At 36.5% G+C, this 8479-nt stretch overlaps 1 pseudogene; it reads left to right on the forward strand.

Moving 5' to 3' along the window:
- The first annotated feature begins 313 nt into the window (after positions 1-313).
- On the forward strand, positions 314-430 carry LOC138807099 (U4 spliceosomal RNA; annotated as a pseudogene).
- Positions 431-8479: the final 8049 nt, after the last annotated feature.

Consider the following 8479-nt stretch of genomic DNA (forward strand, 5'->3'; position numbering starts at 1 on the left):
GAAGCTCTCATGAATAATAGCTACCTGTAGATGTTAGCACAATCAACATTTATATCATTTTATAAATTTATATCCTTTGGGCAGGTGCTGATGGCACATGCCTATAATCCTAACTACTGGGGAGGCTGAGATCTAAGGGCTGTGGTTCAATGTCAGTCTGAGCAAGAAAGTCAGTGAGACTCTTATATCTAACTAATCACCAGAAAAGTTTACCTGTGTACCTGTGGAAGAGCACTAGCTTTCATCAAAAGAGCTCAGGGATAAAGCCCAAGCCCTGAGTTCAACCCCTACAACTGACCCAAAAAATATCCTTGGTTTTGTGCAGTGGCATTGTCGTAGCCAATGAGGTTTATCCAAGGTGCAAGTATCGCTAATTGAAAAAAATAATATCCGTTACCAAAGGTACACATTTTTTAAAATGTAATTTTATTGTCAGGGTGATGTACAGAGGGTTTACAGTTACAAACATAACGTAGTGAGTACATTTCTTGTAGAACTTGTTACCCCCTCCCTCATTTTTCTCCCACTTTCCCTTCCTCCCAGGCCTCCCCCCGAAATTGTACAGTTCATCTCCAACATACTGTCTTGTGAGTATTGCTATTGTTTGTTTCACTCTTTGTCCTTTGTCTTACCATTTTGATGTTCCCCTTCCCTTCTCTAATTCAGACAAATGTATATACAATCCCCAGTGTACCAAAATCAAATACACTGACAACAGAAGATTAAACCATAGGAAGAAAACATACCCCAAGAAAGAAATCACATAGTATATTAAAAACAACAACAACAAAGAAAATCATCTTGTTTCCTGTCTTGGAGTTCATTTTGCCTAGATTACATGGTCGTATGCAAATAGCTATTGAGTTATTTTGCTTATCTGCTAGGACTATTGTAGACATATACTGATTATTACAAATGAGGGAAAGCGTGGGGTCTATGTATCTTTGGGTCTGGCTAACTTTACTTAGTATGATTTTTTCCATTTCCTTGTGAATGGGGCAATATCATTCTTTCTGAATACAACAGATGCTAGTGGGGATGTGGACAAAAGGGAACCCTACTGCCATTGTTGGTGGGAATGTAAACTTGCTCAACCACCCTGGAAAGCAGTATGGAGGTTCCTGGAAAGACTAAATATAGAGCTCCCTATGACCCAGCAATCCTGCTTCTGGGCATGTACCCAAAAGACCACAAACAAGACTAAATTAAAGCTACCAGCACTACTTTGTTTATTGCAGCATTACTTTCCATAATTAAGAAATGGAACCAAATCAGATGTCCCTGCGTAGATGAATTAGATAAAGACTCAAATGGTTTTTCTTTCTTGCTATTGTTTCTAACATATTTATAAGATGATTTCTTTGTTGCTTTGTATGTCCCTCCCCCACGGTATAACCCCTGTTTTCACTGTATTTGATGTTGATATAATTTGGGGAGGGGAGGGGAAAAACACATTGTTTGTTTAAATAGGGATACTGGTGGACCCATTGCAACAACGAGATGTAAAAGACGTTAAGTCAAAAAACGAACTTTACAAGTTTGGGGGGTAGGGGGGAGAGGGCGGTGGGGGGAAAGGATTGGGGGGGCACAGGAGGTTTTGGGAAAGGATGGTAAGGGAAAACAAAGGAGGAGGCAACAATGCTTGATAAGAAAGGTACGGTATTTTCACAATAAAAAAGTGTGTTAAAAATGTGGTACAACAGGACTTAAGAAACAAAGAACTCCCACTCATCTGGTTGAACCACTACTAAATATCCCCATGCTGCTGATCACATGTATGGTGTATATGTGTACACCGTTATATGTTATAGACTGTGATAGACAATTTGCTCCAGGAAAGTTAGAATGAACTTGTGACTTTAAATGAGCATCATTATTCCACAATACTGTGAAATTTGGGAAATTATGTAATCACTTAAAAACAATTAAAAAAAAGAACCTCCGGGAAGGTAGGGAGGGGAGGGATGGTAAGGGGAAAACAATGGAGGGGGTAACAATGCTCAATAGGAAGTGTACTCATTACCTTACTCATGTAACTGTAACCCTCTGTATAGTATCTTTACAATAAAAAATTTAAAAATGTGGTACATACACAAATTCTTTTTAATTAATAATTTCCACAGCTAATAATGGCATATCAATCTTGCTGTATAAGCCATACATAGTTGCCAAATACATTCTATGTAATTTTTCATCCCTTACATTTAATACCTCTGCTGTTGTCGTCCATTCAGGGAAGTACATTGTCATGCGACTTTATTTGTGACTGACAATTACTGTATTGGTCATTTAAATCTATCCATTTTATAGAGTATGATAACTATGGATTTCCAGTAATGACGTAGGTCACAATCTTAATGGCTCAAAGCTCCTTTCTCCAAGCAAGGGGCCAAAGAAAAATCGGTAAGATTTTTGTGAAAATTTTAGAAAATATTATTACACGTTTACCTTGGCTGACAGATGGTTATAAATTATAGACCCAGATCTTTTTATATAAGAAAGCTATGTGTGTGTGTGTGTGTGTGTGTGTGTGTGAAATAGTCATTATTTAACTTACAGAATATTTTATTACACACATTTCTGAAAATCAATTTTCTCCTTAGCTAGTCACTAATCTCCATGTCTCTAAGTGTGTTTCTTACTGCTCATTTTCCCCTTTTTTTTAAACTACTAGGATTATACCAAAGGTCTTATGCATACTAGGTAAGAGAGTCATCTTATGCATCCAAAACTTTGCTATTCTGTCTCTTTCTATTGAAAGCTGGGTTTAGAGGCTTATGTCACGGCAGCTAGCCTGTTTCTGAGTATGCAGCAAGAAAACTTGGTGTCAAGTAACTCCAACTTTTTCCATTTCTAACCACATATCTCGTTCTGTTCATTGGTTGGTGGTCCTGGAATTTGACATCAGGGTCTTAGAGTTTCTGGATAAGCCACATGAAACATAGAGCTAGCAATTTTGTTTTAGGGAGTTTTCTTCTCATGTCTTTTGTCCTTCATCTTCTTCAAGCATGATTTTCCTGCCTCTGTTCACTTCACAGCTAGGGTTGCAGGAATAAACCTTGAATGATGATCTTCCTATTTTTGTCTCCTAAATTTCTGCAATTACAGACATAAGCCACGGCACCAGGCTACTCTGTGTGTGTGTGTGTGTGTGTGTGTGTGTGTGCGCGCGCGTGTGCGTGCCCTTCCATGTAACTTTATACGAGTTTCTTAAATTAACTAAACTTGTAATTTTTCTCATCTACAAATTGGGATGCAAATGTATCTGTAGGAAAAAATGGAACAAGTATTTGTAAATGACTTGTAAAAAGTAAACATACATGATATAAACATAGAACATATTAGTACACATGCTTTTTATTAATACACATCTATCTAATTTCAGTATCATTGATTTTTTTTTCAAATTTTGTTAAGGGTGACAAAGTTAATGACTGGCATTGGGGATTATGTTTTCCCTCATAAAACATTTAATGTATTTTATTATATTCTCAATGAAAGGAAATCATTTGTTTTCCTTATAAAACAACTAATAAATGAATCAGATTTTAATTAGTAACTTCATTGAAAAAGTATATGAGAATTAGTAAACATTTCAGAAAAATAGATGAAAATGATTTCTTTTTAAGTTTCTTTTTGTTTTAAATTTATTGTAAAGGTGATGAATGGGGGTTATAGTTACATAAGTTAGGTGATGAGTATATTTCTTTTTAAACAGTTACTCTCTCCCTCATTTTCTCCTGCTTACCACTCCTAACACCCCACTTCCCCTCACCCCAAGTAGTAAAGTTCATTTTCAACATAGTGTCGTTAGTATCGTTGTTGCATTAGTTCATCCTTTGTCATGCTGTTTTAGTTCAAATACAAAACTACATACTACATGAGTGCATTGTTATACTGTGAAAGCAAAATGATTACTTTTAAGTACTTAGGATCAAACTAGATTCACAGGAAGCATTCATTAAATAATACCAGCTACCTTTATTGTTAGGATTATTCCCACTCTTTATTACCTGCCTTATTAATTTCCTAGTTGGTTATTCCTGTGGCTTTTTACTTCTCAGCTTTTATTCCCTATAGTATCCTGCTCAAGATGAAGTCAGGATAATCTCCACAGCTGAACAACTTGAGTCTTTTTACTGTCCTTATTAAAAAGCACTAGCAATCTCTTCAGCTTTACTCTTCAGCTTAAGCAGGGTTTCCCCATCCTGGAAACTTTTAAATGCATTATGTCCCTTTCTTTGTATTAATCTCTTTCTGATATAATGATCAGTATCATACATGTGCCCAATCCCTCTTGCCACAGTGGAAGTTTCTATGAAGATGACATCCATTTATGACCTCTAGCCCCCACACCATCCATCTAAAAGTGCTCAAACACTATTGAGGCTAATATCACAAAGGATAGTAGAAAAGAAATGTGGTAATGGAGGAAGAGATGAATAAAGTACAATGAAGAGGAAGAGAAGGGGCAGAAGAGAAAGAACAGCTAAAGTTAATGAAAGAATTTGTTGCAGGGTAAAAATATGTGTATCACACACACACACACACACGCACAATGTGTATTTGTGAGATATGATTAAATCACAGAATGTTTTTTCTTTTGCAATATCATTTCTAATATAATAAGTATTTTAATTTAAAAGAACCTTAATCAGTTACCTAGGCAACATTTCACACCTAGTGCTGAAGAATTATGTTAGAAGTCCATCTTTTAGCTGGCTATAAAGATAGGAAGTGAAACTTATTTTAAGGAATAGAACCAAGCAGGCAAGTGAAAGAAAAGTCCCATTATACTGTAGACTTCAGATTGAAGAAGGAGAATTATGTCATTTTTACAGGATTATTCCTTGATGCACATTAGTCATTTGTGTCATTGTAAAAGAATATCATTGTCTACAGGTCATTTACAAGGAACAGAAAGCAGCGTTTCACATCTAGAGTCTGAGAAGTTCCTGGTCCAGGTATTAGCATCTGCCAGGGACCTTCTCAGCACAAGTTGAGAAAGGCAAGAGACAAAATAGTACCAAAGTCTCCCTCATCATGACCGTGATCCCCTCCACAGAGGTAGAGCGCTCATGACCTGATCATCTCTTTTTCAAAAGTTTATTTATTTTTATTTAAAATGCTTAAAAAAGATTTTAAGTGAGTTATCCAAAGAGGTTTCAATTCAACATGTCAGTTTAGGAATACAATGCATCTTGATTAATGTCACTCCTTCCATTATTTTCCTCCATCTATCTTGAACTTTAACCTATCCCCTAAACCTACCTGGTTCCATATTCCCAGGTGTACATTGAATATTACCACTACTTTTATCGAACTTTCATCTCTCCATGTATTTGTGCCCAATCTCTTAAGTCCCTACCCCACCAATGACACTTGTTCCAGCTTCTTAGTATTTGTTTCATCCACTTGTTAACTTAGCTGGTCAAATGTGCTACACCTTTGGAATGGCTCCACCTTTTAACATTGTCTCAATAGCAATTGAATGTCATCATGGGTCTTGAAAGTCGACAGACATCACACTACAGCAATCATCAAGTTGAGAAAGAGTGGACTAAAAAAAATAAAGGCCAGTCCATCAGTCAGCCTGCCCATCTGAAGGAATTAAAAGGGTTGAGAGCATAAAACATTGAATGAGAAGATATATGTTTGCATAAACCTGAGAATCCACTTGTTGAAACTCTATGTTCCCCCACACTCTACAGCATGAATTCAAAACTCCAAAACAGTAACTCTAAAATTTGATTGCTATTTCCTGACTGGCCTTCCACATAAAATCACAAATCTGAGTGGCAGAGAACAATTACAGGTCTACAAAGTTTTGCTTGTACCACCAAAAGTGGCCCAACTACAAAAGGCCTTCAGCATAAAACAAGGGTCTAAAGCATTCAACCTCCTGTGGTGAGCAGGACAGGGTGGGGAAAGGGTAGTTTAATAATACTAATTTTGTAAAGCCTTTTAACAACAACAAAAGATTGTGTTTCACTTTTTGACTGCTAAAGGAGATAAGGCTTATTTTATTGTTAGTATGTTGGCAGTATATATGCAAGCATGTACTTTGTGTTTCCTTTAAGAAGCAAAAGGGAGGCAGGTTATTTGGTGATTTAACAATACATCGGCTCTTAAGTTTACTTGGCTCACATGGGTATTAAATATTTTTTGTGAGAAAAAGTGATCACATTATTTTAAATCAGTTGATTGTTGTAGCCTAATTCTGTAGCCTCTGACAATCCCTTTAGTATAGGAAATAGTGAGAGGTTTTTTTTTCAAGTCTCCTTTCTCCACCGCAGTACCTCAATTTGCAATATGATTTGTTCTCACAAGGCTAACTCCAGCTCAATTGCCAGAAAAAACACAACTTCCCCTTGAAAGAATTTTTATTGACGATTGCATCCCTCCCTCCAAATTCCTTTACATGATGGAAATCTAGCCTAACACAAACAACCTAGCACACACAAAAACACACACATGCATGCCTACACACATGAAATCATACAGCAGTAGCACAAAACCCAATATTATATTGCCTTCTGCTCACTCTTGTATCATCTAGTTTGGACCATATAAGTTTATCTGAATTAGTCCAAGCTGAACTTTCACTACAATTGCTTTCCTGTACCATGGCTCGAGTTGGGGATGTGCTTCTTTCCAAGTGATAAATGAGACATAGAACTGAGAGATGGTAAATGTAGGTTAAACAATATCTAATGAGATAATTTTCATACTCTGGGTTGTACTTAGTCTAGAAATGTTTTTGGAAGTTGACAGATTGACTAATAGACATACTGTCACCTCAGTTTTTCTCCTCTAGGAAGTGAAAATGATAATAACATCTCTGTTTGGGGATAGTGTTTTGAATCTCCTGTGGAACTTCCTCAGAAAAATGTTGAATAATTCATGACTTGCAACATGATTGGCTTTTGAAACCCAGCTACATCTCTTTTACTTTAATGACAATATTCCATTAGGCTGCAATGTATAGGAAATTTCATTTCCTTAATCTTTGTATCTCTCAGTCAACATTATAATATAACATGCATAAAATAAATTTACTCAGTTGAAATCACCATATCTTTACCTTTTGCTGACTTAGCTTACTGGTTGTGAGATCTTGTTTAATTACTACATGTAAGCCTTGAGGAAACATTCTTACAATGCTGCCAAAATAAGACCACTACAAACATTCTACATAGTAAAAGGGGCAATATTATACTTGAAAATTACTTTATCCATCATCTGGCCCATTAAGATTTCACCTGAAGTCTATTTTCTTTCTTTTTTTCACAATTCTAGAAATGACTAATTTATACCAAGTACATTTGAGGTAAGAACTAGAGTCATCTGATATCTGCTGTTAAGTGGTAAACACAAATAAACATCTGGCACAATATTCAGTCGCTGACAGAGCTGCAAAGCAAAGCTTTGACACATCATTATCATATGTTTTCTTCCAGATCTGGATTGGAAGCTTCATGAAATCTGTTGGTCTTACATGCAAATCTGCGGTGTCAGCAAGAAAGGCTGGCACGCGCGCACACTCCCACATGCACACACACATATACACAAGGTTCGTGAGGAGATTATCATATAGTAATGAAGGACAGACATGAATTCACACAATAAAATAATATTCACATTCCCTGAGATGCAACACTGTGTAGCATAATGTTTAATCAGTTGCATTTAACAGAGATTCATATTGAATTGCACACTGGACAACCCAGAGATGGTAATGACCATATGTTAAATTCCTCAAGGTGCCGTGAGTGGGGCTTGTGTGCTTGTTAAGGACATACTAAAGCCATCAACAACGTATGAATTGGAGGGCTTCATAACACATGTGCTCTCGGGGGAGAGTTATTTGCCACCATCATTGCCTGAAAGAGAAATTTGCATCCTCCCTTGTACAATTGGGAAGATTATAGCTTTGCATTAAAAGTCAATAAACCCTCAAAGTGCTTATTCTTGAAATTGCACTTTCTTGGGCTTCTCCTTTAGAGATTTCAGGAAAAAAAAATCTAGTCTTGTTTCTTATGTTTCCTCCCCCAGTGGCATGAGATGTATGCTTGCTTATTTCCAAGGTTATAAACAGCATCAACAACATCACAGATTTCATACAATTATTATAATTATTATGTTTATTACTACAATTTTGCCAGTCCTGATGCTTGAATTCAGAACTTGGGCACTGTCCCTGAGGTGTTTTGACTAAGACTGGTACTCTATCACTCAAGATACCCCTTGTTTAATTGGAAAAAAGAAAATTCCATGGGCTTTCCTACCTGGGCTGCCTTTGAACTGCAATCCTCAGATCTCATCTTCCTGAATAATTAGGATTACAGTCATGACCTGCCAGTGTCTACCAATTTCACAGTATTATTTAACTTAATCCAATGTGACTTTTATGTGCATGGTTGTATTTATTGCTCTCTCTACCTCTATAATACCTTTATCACCACTTTACACATGAGCA

The sequence above is a fragment of the Dipodomys merriami genome, unplaced genomic scaffold (assembly GCF_024711535.1).
Source record: "Dipodomys merriami isolate MVZ:Mamm:240054 unplaced genomic scaffold, mDipMer1.0.p SCAF_41, whole genome shotgun sequence".
NCBI classification, from domain to species: Eukaryota; Metazoa; Chordata; class Mammalia; order Rodentia; family Heteromyidae; genus Dipodomys; species Dipodomys merriami.